Below are 13,461 nucleotides of genomic sequence, written 5' to 3'. Positions count from 1 at the left end.
TGAATTACATCTGGATGTATACTACCAACAAAGTAAATATCAAGGAATTAGATGGGTTGACAGTCTGGCCACAAAAGTGCACAAATGCTGTCACATCACAATACAGAAGTATTAGACAAGCCAAACTGTAGAGACCAGAAACTTCCAAGGAAGTGATTTACACACTGGTCAGTCTGCGCAAACTCTCTCTTCTGAATGTATTTAAATACTGTCTTAGCTGTGATTGAAAAAATTGGAATGAATCCCCCAAACCATTAGTGCTTTCAGCTGGGTTTGATCAAATTGTAACAGTCTCCATGCCCAGGCTCTGAAAGATGAATACATAATTGAGAAATTCTCTTTTCTAAAACATTTCTTAAATCCAACAACAAAAGAGTTTAATCAGAAAGTTACTCCCTTTTCAGGGATAGTTCTACCATAGCTGTTTGGTTTAAATGACTGGAAATCAGAGCTACAGTCATTTAAATAATCTGTTTAAAAGCTATTAAGTTTCCCTAATGCTCGTCATTTTTGAACGGCTCTTCATTTGATTCAGGAACAATACATGAACAGTACATGATTCAAATGGGCAATCTTTATTAAGTACTTATTCCAAAATGAATGTCAAACTGGGTGAAATCCATTGTATATTGTAGCACTCTCGTATATTTTTTAGAATAGTCGTGCCTTAAAGTTCAACTTCTCATAGACCAAACTTGACAGAGAAGTTGGGACTGCCACAGAAGATCAAGGAGCCAACAGAGGCTGAAAGATATTATATAGATAATTGTAAAGATCTTGCTACAGTACAAGTGCTTTTGAAGTTCTGTAATGACTTTTTGCTATCAGAACCTGTCAGGTTTAATTGAAGTCAAAGCTTGCTACTTAGTCATGAGATCCATAAGTGTGTAAATACTAGTGCTGCTGCTGAGCAATGAATCGTCTTAATATGAATTAGGAAGAAAATTACTTGTGCTGCTTTAAGGGCATGGCACATAGTGGGCTGTGCTGATAGGTGCGCTAAACTGCTGTTAGAATATTTACAGAGAGGTACATGCGGCAGAAGGGAATCGGGAGCTTCTGCGTGAACTCCGTTTCTGACCAACTTGGTTTGAGGCTTGAGTAGGTTGTTTTCCCACCGTACAGCTGCTTCTCATGTGTCCCAGCTGTAAGATAGGGATTGGATAAATGATTACTCACCTGACTATGATACTACAGGGACTGAAAAGTTTACTGTAATCTAACATGGAATTTCCTACAGTTAAAAGCATTTCGGCGTAATACATCATATATAAACATAAAGGCAGTCACCTAATGTTGTATAACCTATGTGGTGAAATGGACCCATACTTCCAGTGCACAGTTGGTGTTGGGATGATATTAAAGGAAGGGTTATGGCTACTTACTGTTTTGAAGCAAACAGTATATTGCCAGTGGAGCAGTATGATCAAATTCCAAAGCATTGTTTCTGCCATAGTACAAAAGAAGTTGGATTATGCAGTTCAGTGCCAAAGTGACTTAGATCTGCTTAAATAATTCTAAATTATGGTAAGCATTTAAACTGATAAGTAGAGATTTAATGTGGTCCACAATAGGATTAATGAATAAATACAAGGGTCTTATTCTAAAATGTGATTGTAAATAGGTAACGTAAAAAGTAGCACTACCATTGTTAACTTATACTCAAGGTGCACTTTGTACAGCGTGTTGTCAGTGAAGTGACATATTTGCAGAGCCTCTTGCATGATCTAAAGAACTGCCAGGACATAGTTTTTCAGTTCCACAGTTCGTCAAGTTAAGGTTCATCCACTTCTCAAAGGTTTGTAGAAACCTTAACACACATCTTAGCACACAGCGTTCTTGCAGCTGTATTGCCAGTCACTTACCAAAAAGTTGCCCTGGAAAAATGAAAGGTTTGATTAGGATCCTAGATGAAGTATACTTCTAGAACACTTTAAATTTTAATGCATTCTAATTGTACTGCAGTTTGAGCAATGATGCTTCTTTTATTGTTGAATTACTCAGGCCCATAATCAGGTCCCTAATATGTTCAACAAAGCATCAGGATACATAAAATATCTTACCAGATAATCCTCTTTGGAATCTACACTTCAGTTATTAAGTATTCCTTTCACTAATCTCTGTAATCCTCTGTTGATATAGGTCAATAAAACAGTGGCTAAACCTCATATGATAAAACTAGGTCTAGATTTTGTATTCATTCCTTTTACATTTTGGGGTTTTTTTTCAGCTGTTCTTGTTCCTGAAGACCTGTCACCATTGTTACAGGTGTTGCACATGGCAAACCCCAGAAAGCAAGGGAGAGGGCTTTACACAAGTATGTCAGCTGTGAATCGAGATTCATCAGCCAACTCGGACGTATTTATAAAATGTACGTGAAAGTTAACACTAGGATTGTTTGCTATTTGATAACTGCGATCACATTAGCTCACTAGTATTTGCAGCCACTGGATTAGCAATCAGTGTTAAATCTGCACATGCAATGAAAGTTAACAGTGCTGTTTTTATATGTCCCAAAAAAAAAAAAATCATTGAGTCTGTTTTCCCTTTTTGATTACAGTTCATTTAAGGGAAGAACGTTACTGCATGCTTTGAAAATGTTTTATGTGTCTTTGGCTGATAGAACACACAAAACGTTTGAATAGGCCCATTTATTTGAGCAGACGTATTAAATAATACTTTAAATGTGAACATGCATGTCATAAATTTTGTAGTCTCTTTAAAGGAGGATAAATCTGTGTATTTAAAATAGTCTTTCTTCAAAGCCGTTTTTTTTTTCAAGCAGTCATAAAGGAAACTCTGATTTGTGCTGCATGAACAATGCCAGCATCATCATTTTAATGTTATCCATATGGGCTTCTAATAATAGATAAGAGACTACATTTGTATTGTATGTCTTAGAGACATTTAAAATCTTGATAAGGAAAGGCTGATTTCATTGGCCCCACAGTTAAAGGAAAGCAGACCCTAATTAAAAGAATTCTGTTCTGAATTAACTAGTTTGACATGTGCTAATTGACAGTTCCTGTGAAATGGTTCTAATTAAAGTCAATATGTCTTTTTCAATTAAAAGGAAATTAAGAATATACTAATATACATTAACAACTTAATCTGCCTTCAATATCCCATACATCAGCTGCTTTTTTTCTAATGTTATTGGAGAACCATCTGACATGCATCTTCTACTGTTTGGTTATGGCATCTCATTATTACTCCTCAAGAACGCAGGCACTGGTGTATATATCCTCGAGCAAGACGATAACCTGCCTGTTCTTAGTGTGTGCAATTCCTTGTCTCTTGTCTGATGAAAGGTAGATTCACCTTTCCATGCAAAAGAAAAAGGACTTTTCTTTAGAACAGAAATATTCCTACTAATTGCGCACTGGGGCAAGTATTGACAATTAGTCAGTGAATCCAAACTTCCAATGGAAGCCTTAGAAGTAATGGCATACTGCTGAGCTGTTCTTTCAATATCTGGCCCAAGTAAAGGCAGAATTTTGACTTCTGAGAGCCATTTCTCCTCATGTTCTGTTTCAGAAGTGAATGCAGGGCAGACTGCTCCGGTGGGAATGCTTTTAATTGTATATACAAGAAGAAAATAGAAAACATGCCTGCTTGGTAGAGCAGTGCTGAAAGCCATCCCATTGTTGTTGCTGGAAATGTGACGTGGCTGTTTATAGCCACAAAATTAAGTATTCAGATGTGCAGTTGACTTTTGGCTACCATTTCCAAGGCTTTGTTGCTACTGACTTTCCTAAATAAAAACACTCTATTAAAAATATCAGGCCCCATACTGATAAGATCAGTATCTCAACGTATAGTGAACCAGGCAGAAGTTTGCCATTTGCTCCTGTGAACTTTGCTATTGATTTTTCGTAGTTTTGCTGTTTGGGAAATAATACAAGAGTCACTGGATATGTTTTGGGGAGAGTAGAGTCACTGGGGGAAGAGGCAGACTGATTGACTTAAAAGGTGATTAGCTGCCTTAAAAAACCCTTCTTATATAGGCTGTTAAGAACGCAGTCTCGGTTCTGTTAAAAATTCTGTATCTCAGGGACTACTACGTCAGCTACTGCTACTTCTGAATGAATATTCACTGTGTTGAATTTATCATGGAAAGGATATATTATCTAGCCAGATTTTACCAAAACTTCGCTCGGCTCCAGCAGTTTTTAAACTTCTTTTTATTTTTTTTTCTAATGACTCTTTTAAATCACAGCAAAAACATTTATTTTTTTTAAGATGAAAATTCAGCAAATACGTAACATATACCTGTGCTGTTATGAAGCAAATTAAGTAGCAGATATAAACTTTTGTAGTTCCAGAAACTGAACCAGAAGGTTGTTGAGAGTGTGGTTAAACTTCAGAAACTATGTAAAATGCTTTGGGAGGATTTGTGGGTTGTGGCGAGGGTTTGGGTTTGTGTGGGTTTTTGTTTTGGTTTTGGTTTTGGTTTTTTGAGGTTGTTGGCTTTCCTGGTATTGTCAAAATTTACTTTCCTTTCAAGAAGCAATTAATGCCTGAGTATTTCATACCCTTGAAATAAAAATGATCACATTGCATGTTATTATCTGGTTCTGTTTAACGGGAAGAATACAGCCAGATTTTCAAAACTATGTGACCAGATATAATATATGCAGTTACTTACTTTTTGCATGAAAGCAAATTTTCATGAAAGGTTTAAAACTTTGTCCCAAAGCATCTACTATGACGCTGTCTATCTATTATTCCTATCTACTAATTAGATCAAAATACCTCCTCTTAAAGCTAAGAACAGTATTCTTGATCAGTTGTCTTAATACTCTGTAGAAGATTTGTACAATGTTTTGAAGACAGCAAGATACTTGGGCCGATTGTCTTGATTCTCAGGCTAACCAACGCTTTTTGGCTAAATGTTATGAGCCAAATTAAAGAGTCTCAGAAAGATTCTCATCCTGCTGTCCTTACCTGTGTTGCTAGTGAATCCTTGGGCTTCTAAAGGAAGATTTACAGGGAAGGAGAAAAAGAATTTAGCTAATGTAAAATTAAGATTGCAGACCTTTAAAAGTGGCTGCTAGGTTCTATCAAATGAAGTTAAATACCCAACTCCCTTTGAGGACCTGGGATGAGTGGCCTGTTTGTGTTACTTCAGTGTGAAGACTTTATTTGACCAAACCACGTGGTAAGCTTCTCAGGTACTAAAGATATCCTGGTCCTAAACTGAAATAGTCGTAAGTTTGCAATAGAAACTCAAATCTTATCTTAAATTTATCTTTTATTTAAGTGGATCCCACAACAAATGGGGCCGGACTCCTTGATACCTTGGTTTCATCTATTGAAACCTTTTCATATGTCATTGTCTAAGCTGTGAACAAGTTTCTCAAAGAGCGTTTATATGTGTATCTGAAAGCATATATGATTCAGACACCACTCCCCTCTCAGAGTCAAGTTTTTAACCATTGCGTCAGTATGGCCCTGGTGCAGATGCACCATTAAAGACGTTAAATATGTCTCTAAATCAGTAAATAAACAAATCTCTGGGAGACGGCAGAAATCCTGACTACTTGTATTCATTAAAATTCCATGGTGCTTTGCACAAGAGGAATGCTAATCCTAGAGTCTAAACTGAGGCCCAATCCCACAATCTCTTAAGATGTGCTTAACATAAGATTGCAAGATTCAGTTTAAGGAACTAGTTGACTGCACCTCAACAGTACCCTGCCTATCTGAAATTCAGCTTGTTTTTCAGCTGGCTGCATTATTCTTTCTTCTCTTACCTCCTTTAATTGTTGTTTTCCTGTAAGCTGCTAAGTATTTGCTATTTCAGCCCAAAGTAGCTGCATTTCTTGCACAAGTGAGAGAATAAGGAAAATGGAATGAGTAATACTCAGAAAATTATTTTGCTCTTACTACCCTTCCTAAGCCCGTTTCAATATTTCAACTCTGTGGTCTAAAAGTGGAGAGAAAGAGGGAAAGGGGATGGGACACACTTTATAAAACAATTGCCTTGATTCTGAAAATGCTTATGAATGGACTTCACTTGAGAAATAGTCACGTTAACTTCAAAAAGCCAGGGGTGTGTTTGCTGGAACGTGCCAGCGTAGTGCATTTCCAGGACATGTCAGAATCTTTTTCTCATAATGTAGACATTTAAAATGAGCTCAGTCTTCGTAGCTCTTGAGTACTCCTTACATACACAGCTACTCTCAAAAGCCAGGGGGTCATGTAGGAGGAGAGGCTTCTTGCCTACATAAAGATCCTGCTTTATATAATTACTTTACTATTATATAAGCAACATCTTTACTCTCAAGAAGAAAATATCACTACATGAATAAAAGTAGTAAACTTGCAAATTACCTTCCTGTGGATGAAGGTCTAGATGCTTTTTAGCTGAGTCTGACAGCCCTGAAAGTTAAAAACAAAGTAAGACCAAAAAAAAAAAAAAAACAAGTTCCTATGAACCTTCCAGAATGGAGCTATCTTTGTCTTTATATAAATAATTAGTGAAGCAGTCTTTCTGTTTATATCCAGCCTAGCTAGATAGAGTTGTTTGTGTGGGGAAGAAACTGCTGTGTTCTTGAGGCAAGCCAAGCACATCTTATAAATTCTAGAGTCCAAGAAAAATTTTTCTTGGCAACAGGTCTGCTCAAGAAATCAGCATGTGGGACATGAGATGCCATGGTCCATCTAAAAACCTCTGGTTAGCAAGTTTTTTCTGCTCAAGCGTCTGTCCTTACTATACTGTCTTCTTCCCCCTCCCCTCTGTGGCATTTACTGCATGTAGTCACGTTTTCCTAGCCATGAATGCTGTGAAAATTTTGCACCCTCTTAATACCTACATTATGGAAAGCGTTTGTTTTTGCTGTTAGAACAGATAAACGTATTTTCAACGTATATTTGTTCATAAACTGAAAAACAAAGTCATGTGGGGTGTTTTTAATCTTGTTGGCTTCACTACTGAGAACATTTGGCCCCAGGCTGCCTTCATTTGCATACCATGCCCCACATCTTTTCTATTATTGTTAATTGAATATTCACATTTCAGTTCTCCTGATTCTGACCCTCATTTGTTTTGCATGTTCCTCTGCACTCAGAAGCATTAATTTTTCTGGCATTATTATTAATATTAGCAGGCAAATAATTGTTTCAGTAGAGTCATCCCCTTCATTGCCAGGGAAAATGACTTGAAATCTTTTTGGGCTGATAATATGTCTGTGTCCCTCCATTCCTTATGTGTAGGTAGATTAGTACTGAAAACAAACATAACTAAAGAGGTACACTAGTTTCTGTTCTAACCCCTTACATTTAAGTATTCAAGCTTTTCTGACCTTTACGTTCAAACCTTTCCATTTAAGACTAAGCTTTGTGGTCTTTGTCTTTGCCCCAGGGTGTCTTTTTGAAGTAAAGACAAGAAGAAGCTTAACCAGGAGGATATACTTTTTTTTAGTCATAACAAAAGTTTCCTCCTAAACAACTAGCTGAAGATAGTTGAAATATGTCATGGAGTAACCTTCCAAGAAGCATTTCTTCCACTGCAATAGTGAAATCTGATTCAAGCTCTGCCTTGATCCAGATTTTGATGGCTGTGTTCTGAGCATTTCACGTGCACAGCTGAGGGAAACTGTACCAGACATGTGCACGGGTGACTCAGTTGCTGAATGGAAAAAGTACAGAAGCAGTAAATAGCGGTAAACAGGTAAGAAATCTAGTATTTGTCTTGATTACTCTCTGCAGACCTTTTATTATCTAAAGGATCAGGAGAGCTCCTTGTAAATCCAGCTAGGAGAAGTCCCATTGGGATGCCCTTCAAAATGCTCTGCAGCTCCTGATAGCCATCAAAATGACTGTCCAAAGTGTGGTATTGGATATGCTGGTAGGACATGAAATAGCAGGTTTTTGAACTTCCACACCTCTGTAGACAACTATGTCACTTTTCGTGACCCAAAGAGGTGCAGAAAGCATTCCGTTCTGGGTGGATTCTCTTGAAGACTTTCCAGTCCTGCTCTAACCCAGAACACCAGTTCTAGGTATGTAGCACATCAGCATTGTTTTATGAGCCAAGGGAGCTTTGAACCTCCAGAGCAAAGTTGTTCTGGGCCCTCGGCCATTTTTGTTTACACTCTAGGGAAATGTATTTAAAAACTGTCAAATTATAGATACATATGGACTTCCTGATGATGTGCTTGAACGTCAGTAACCAGCAAGGTTAAGATTAAACTAGCCTTGATGCTTTAGAAAATAATCTTCAGTTGTGTCACTAAAGATTGTCTCATCTGCGGTATGACAGGATACTTTTATTCATGTAAAGCCCAAGCCTTTCCATTTGTAATACCATTCCTGGCTGCCATACCAATGTGTGAGTCCACTGAAGGAACAGGGTTCATGTGGGTGCATCAGCTTACCAGTATGCCATATACTAAAGGAGTGAGGGCTTTGATATAGCTGTAAAAAGCAAACATGCTGCACAGAGATCAGTGAATGTACCAGATGGAGTCCAGTTAAACGTATATGAAAAATAACACTGTAAAGAGTAGTTGTAATTGTAATCCCAGATAATATTAAAATGGATAGTAGTGAAAACTGATAGACACTTTCAGGCACTCTAAAATGTATAGGTACCTTGTTTCGCTGATACAAAAATTGCAGTTCTGCGTAAGGGTCTCTTAAACTTTTGGGCTAGCTAATTTATCTTCCATACCCAAGATACCCATAAGGCAGACTGTTCTGGTGGATGAAAAGAAAAATATAAGCTGTAGATTTCAGGCACAGCTCAGACTGTTTTGGAAGTCAGTGGGAGACTTTCCATTGACTTCAGAAGGTGTTGGCCCAGAATCTACCTTACTGTGAGAGCAGATCCCTCTGTGATACAAGAACAGTGAGATCCAGGTTCTAAATGCCAGCCTTTCCAAATCCTGGTATGGAATGCTAGAAATTTCGGCTTCAGCTCCAAAGTAAGTATCAGATTTTTTGAAGTCACATCCCTCTTTATGTGAACTAAACAGCATTCATAGATGCTTATTGTTGCTGAAAAGAGGCACTTTAAGTTGGGTACCTGAGTTGGAATTTGGATGCTAAAATGTAAACAAGCAAGTTTGAAAAAGAAAAACAGGCGTACAAGAATTCAAAGGAAGATTCCTGTAGGGAATGGGTGTTCTAAAAGGGTCAATTATTTTCTGTAGGTGTTAACGTTCTGACCTTTGTGTGAAGTTTGTCTGTGCTCTTTCAGCCATGGGAAAGCTGTAAGAATATTATACTTTGTTTGTGGAGAAACAGCACACATCCATGAATCTAAGAATTAATGTAATCTCAGAAATGTCAGATGAAATGTTGCAATGGAGCTTTGTCATGTTCTTGTTTGGGTATTTGACTTAACCGTTATGGCCTGGAAATGAAATGCGCTGTAGTGCCAGAAAAGCAGCCCACTAACATCGGCTAAGTATGTGTCTGTCTACGCACAGATCAGATTGCAGGACTGGAGCTTTGGAATGCCCTTCAAGTGAGGCCAGATTGTGGTCTTACGTAAGACCCCTTATTCAGCCTGGCTGAAATCAATGGGGCTATTGGATGAAAAACTACTCACAAATAAGAAAAGGAATTTCCAGTCTGACCTTTCATGTTCCACGTTTTGTGTGTGTGCATACTCAAAACACAATGTAATTTTATATTTTATCGTTTGAATCATATCAAATCAGCATAATTTATGCAGGATCCCACATGCCTGTTAAACAGTCAGAGTGCTTTTCATGAGGAGAAACTAAAGACAGAACTGAGATGTGTGTCTCTATGTGTATGCATGCAACAAACAGACCCAATTTCCTAAGAAAAACTAACTAGAAAGGAACTCCCCAGCTGCAGCGTTTTACACTAGTTTTCAAAATGCAAGAGGCCAGTCTTGATATATATCAATAATTAATTATGAGGACTTTTTAGACTCCTTTCTTCTTTTGTAAATATAAAGCTACAGCTCACTAGGACGAAGCCTTCATGATTAGGGGAACCATTATCCGGCAGTTCTAAAAGGCTGAGTTCAGTGATGTAAAATGACACAGAAGCATGTAGGCTAGTTACGTTTTAAAGTATGCAGTGAGCCAAGTGTGTGTCAGGAATGCCACAGCAGGAAATGATTTGGATTGCAGAGGAGACATTATGTTGTGTTTGTTTAAGTTAGGGTGTGAAAGGTGAGCCCTCCCAGCCCTTTCATCGCTGTCACTGTGATTAAAACATTGCCTGCCCAACACTAAGGGTAAGGTGTGCATTCTCTTCAAGCAGCTGTCAGTTTTTCAGCTTGCTGGTTTGCAGGTTGGGAGAGAAGACACGTTGCTGTTTTCAGCATGTGGGTGAAAGATCATGCTCTGGCAAATTAAAGTGGACTGAAAACTGAGTCTTTTCTCAGTGTTTATGTTATAGCTTCCTCTTTATCTCTGTATATACTGCAAAAGTGACAGCTACAAGATCTGGGCTAGCCCTTCAGCTGAAGTCTTCTTTCTCACAGCCATACAGAGTGCTTGCTTATACGTTTGTGTGTTTTGCTGTTGTTTCTCAAGAAAGGATCTATTCATTACCTGTATATTTGAAATGTGCAGACATATATTCAAACAAGAGCCAATGCACATTCACTGGTGAAATGTAAATCCCATTCTACATAGTCTGTGGAAAACATCTGCAGATTTTAATTAAACTCATGCATTGCAAGCAGGGCTAGCGCCAAGATCTTTAAAAGGGTAGTGAAAAACAAGCAGACAGAGGTATATGGTGGAGCTATAGTCTAACAAATGAAAACATCCTAAGGACCTATATACCAAGTATATGCGTGAGCAATTGCATTAGTACAGTCCAAACTATACACAATGAAGAAAATATTCAGGGTGTTGTAAGAATAGCGTTTTCAGGTCTTGGCCAATGTGCTGTCTAGAAATATCTATATTTTATGTATCTGCTATTTTATACTGACCTGTACAGATCATCTTAGCAAGAAAGATGTAGAAAAAATGAAGGAAACAAGATCAAGAAATAACATTGATCTCCAATTAAGTTTTAAGATTTACACTAAACAGAATGACAGAGTAAAGAAGCAGGCCCCAATGTTTTAGCTTCAGTGGTATGATATAGCCACATGTAAAGTGCATATTGTTATTGTAGAGATTCTTCTGATCCTCCTCTGTGCTTCTTTTTGCAACCATAAGATGAGGGGGTGATCACCAGTGGGAAATGAACAGTCACTGCAGTATCAGATTGGGCTGGAATCTGTCATGCTTGGAAACCAGTGTGAGTAGCATGGTCTTATACTCAGGATAAGAAAGGAATGTTAAAGTTCTGATTGAGCAAAATGATACCCGGATAAGAATGGAGCAAGATCATTTAGTTCTTGGCGTATATTTAGATCCATGTTGACACTTTCCATAGCTAAAGGTTATGCCTCTTTTTAAAATCGTGCTCTTATCTCTTTTTTCTTTTTTATTTTTAAGAGGCCAAATTAAAAAAAAAAATAGCTGAAAGTTTGTGAATTGCTCAGGACTCGTCCTAAGTATTCAGTGATATATTAGCGGTAGTTTCCAGTAAGGGCAGTCTTACTAAGCCCTGCTCTGTAGGAACTCAGTCCTTTGTAATGTATGTCCTTTTCTTGCAAATAATTGCAGTGGAGGATGCATGGCCCTTTCCAGAATGCACGATGCACAACCAAGTCCTAGCATAATTTATTTTAGGTCAATGTATTCCGTATATTTTTACTCATACCACATCTGAGCTAAGATAATATTTGTTAGTGTAAGAAGAGGTCGTGGTAGTTTAATCTAGGAAAATAATTATACTTGATTGAGGTACGGTTCTTTCAAAAGAGGTTAATGATACATTCCCTTTTTTCCACTCCAGAGTGACAATTTCTAAAGTCATTTTATCAAAGCAGAAGTTAGGGTCACCTTCGCACCTACTTTTCTGTCAGCTTTGTTGATGTCAACAAAGGTTCTGTATGTAGAGTGACTGCAGAAGGTTGAGCGATGCACGGTGCAGGCCAGAGATGAGCGTTTTACTCTGAATTCCCTATATGGTGCTGGCTGTCGCAATGATTGATTAGTCTTTGTGATGTTGTCACGCAATAGACTTTCTAGTCAGGGCTAACCTTTCTTGTAAGGAAACCATAGTTCTAGCAATAATGGTTGAGCACTTACCTCTTTATGTGCCTTTTGTGCCCATATTGATTTTAGGCATTCATGACCTTAGCTGTTTGATGGATAGGATATGTCTGAATGAAGAAGTTTGCAAATTTTATGTGGAAAGCTTGTCCCAGTTAAAGCAAAGTTTGCGTTTGACCCTAAGAGGACCAGAGTTTCACCTTGACTTGCCATCGTTGACCCTTCCAGTGTTGTGTAACCTCCAGGTAAGTGCAGATCTTCTCCCCAGAACACATGCCACATGCATATGGCAAAACACAGAGTCTGATAGTTACTTACCTACACTTATTAACTTCTGACCACGTACCAGGAACCTAAATGAAGCTAGAAAGGATCCCAGTGAGTCTAATCCTCTCCTTAGCCTAATCCAGCGTTCTCAGTATACGTAGGCCAGTCCTCAGTATACGTAGGCCAGTCCTTTTTGGCAGAACTTCTAAGGTTTTGCAGGAATACAGGATCAAGCTGTTCTATGCCGCCTAGAGCCTTGTACTGTCTTTTTCAGCTACTGTCGTGCATGAAATGATATTATGGCCTTTTGAAACTTTTCATGTCTTTAGGGAGATGCATAGGTACTACTCTAAAATGTTACAAAACCTCTCTTTATTTGCCAGGGGCTTTGTTTTATATTGTTCATAGAAATACCTAGCTGCAAAAAACGTGTTGCCCTCAATTCACCCAACTTTACCTGTCTAAAATTTAGTTCCACTCATCTAGAAGTATTTATTTTTCTCCCCAGATGTAAAAGGCCGGGAAACAAAGAACAGTGTAGTAGTGCTGGTGTCTGAGTTTTGTGTTGGGTGCTCAGTCAATTCCACTTTATTATCCAAAAGAAATTTATCTGCTGGGCAGGACTATTACCATAGGTGTCTTGCCTTCTATCAGTACCATTTTGAATCGTTAAGGTTTTTCTGAAGGTTTCAGATGCAGAGAGCCTAGAAATAATGAACGATTTGGGGAACACAGGACAAGGGCTGATCTAGTATGTGGCCTTATATATGTATTGCTTCATGAAAGGGATGGAGGGAATGACGGTCATCATGGAGCGCAGATGTTCTTTGGCCTCCGCCCTTCTGTCAGAAAGACAGATTAAGTCTATCAGTTAGGTTCACATCCTAATTACTTGAACTTTATGGGAGAGTGGACGAATGACAAACTTGTTTTTCTTCCCTCAGCACCTTTGGAACCATTTTTGAAACTAAGCAAATCAGTTCCATGTAGTGTATTCCTTGAGACCTGTTTATCCCAAACTATTCTTATTTGTTTGTTTAAACTAACAAAGATGTTGCCACCACATGGGTGCTACAGGTATATTATG

The 13,461-nt window shown here is 38.2% G+C and overlaps 1 long non-coding RNA gene across 1 annotated transcript in view; it reads right to left on the bottom strand.

Moving 5' to 3' along the window:
* Positions 1-556: 556 nt before the first annotated feature.
* Positions 557-13,461, bottom strand: part of LOC138064085 (uncharacterized) — a 50,697-nt gene continuing 37,792 nt past the window's right edge. Inside the window, exons 3-4 of the long non-coding RNA XR_011137328.1 lie at positions 6,337-6,384; positions 557-1,145 (exon numbers count right to left, since the gene is read on the bottom strand). This is a non-coding gene — a long non-coding RNA (uncharacterized lncRNA). The remainder of the gene's footprint in view (positions 1,146-6,336; positions 6,385-13,461) is intronic.

The sequence above is a fragment of the Struthio camelus genome, chromosome W (genome assembly GCF_040807025.1).
Source record: "Struthio camelus isolate bStrCam1 chromosome W, bStrCam1.hap1, whole genome shotgun sequence".
NCBI lineage: Eukaryota > Metazoa > Chordata > Aves > Struthioniformes > Struthionidae > Struthio > Struthio camelus.
Note: the sequence above shows the minus strand (reverse complement) of the source record. Positions and strands in the feature narration are given on the sequence as shown.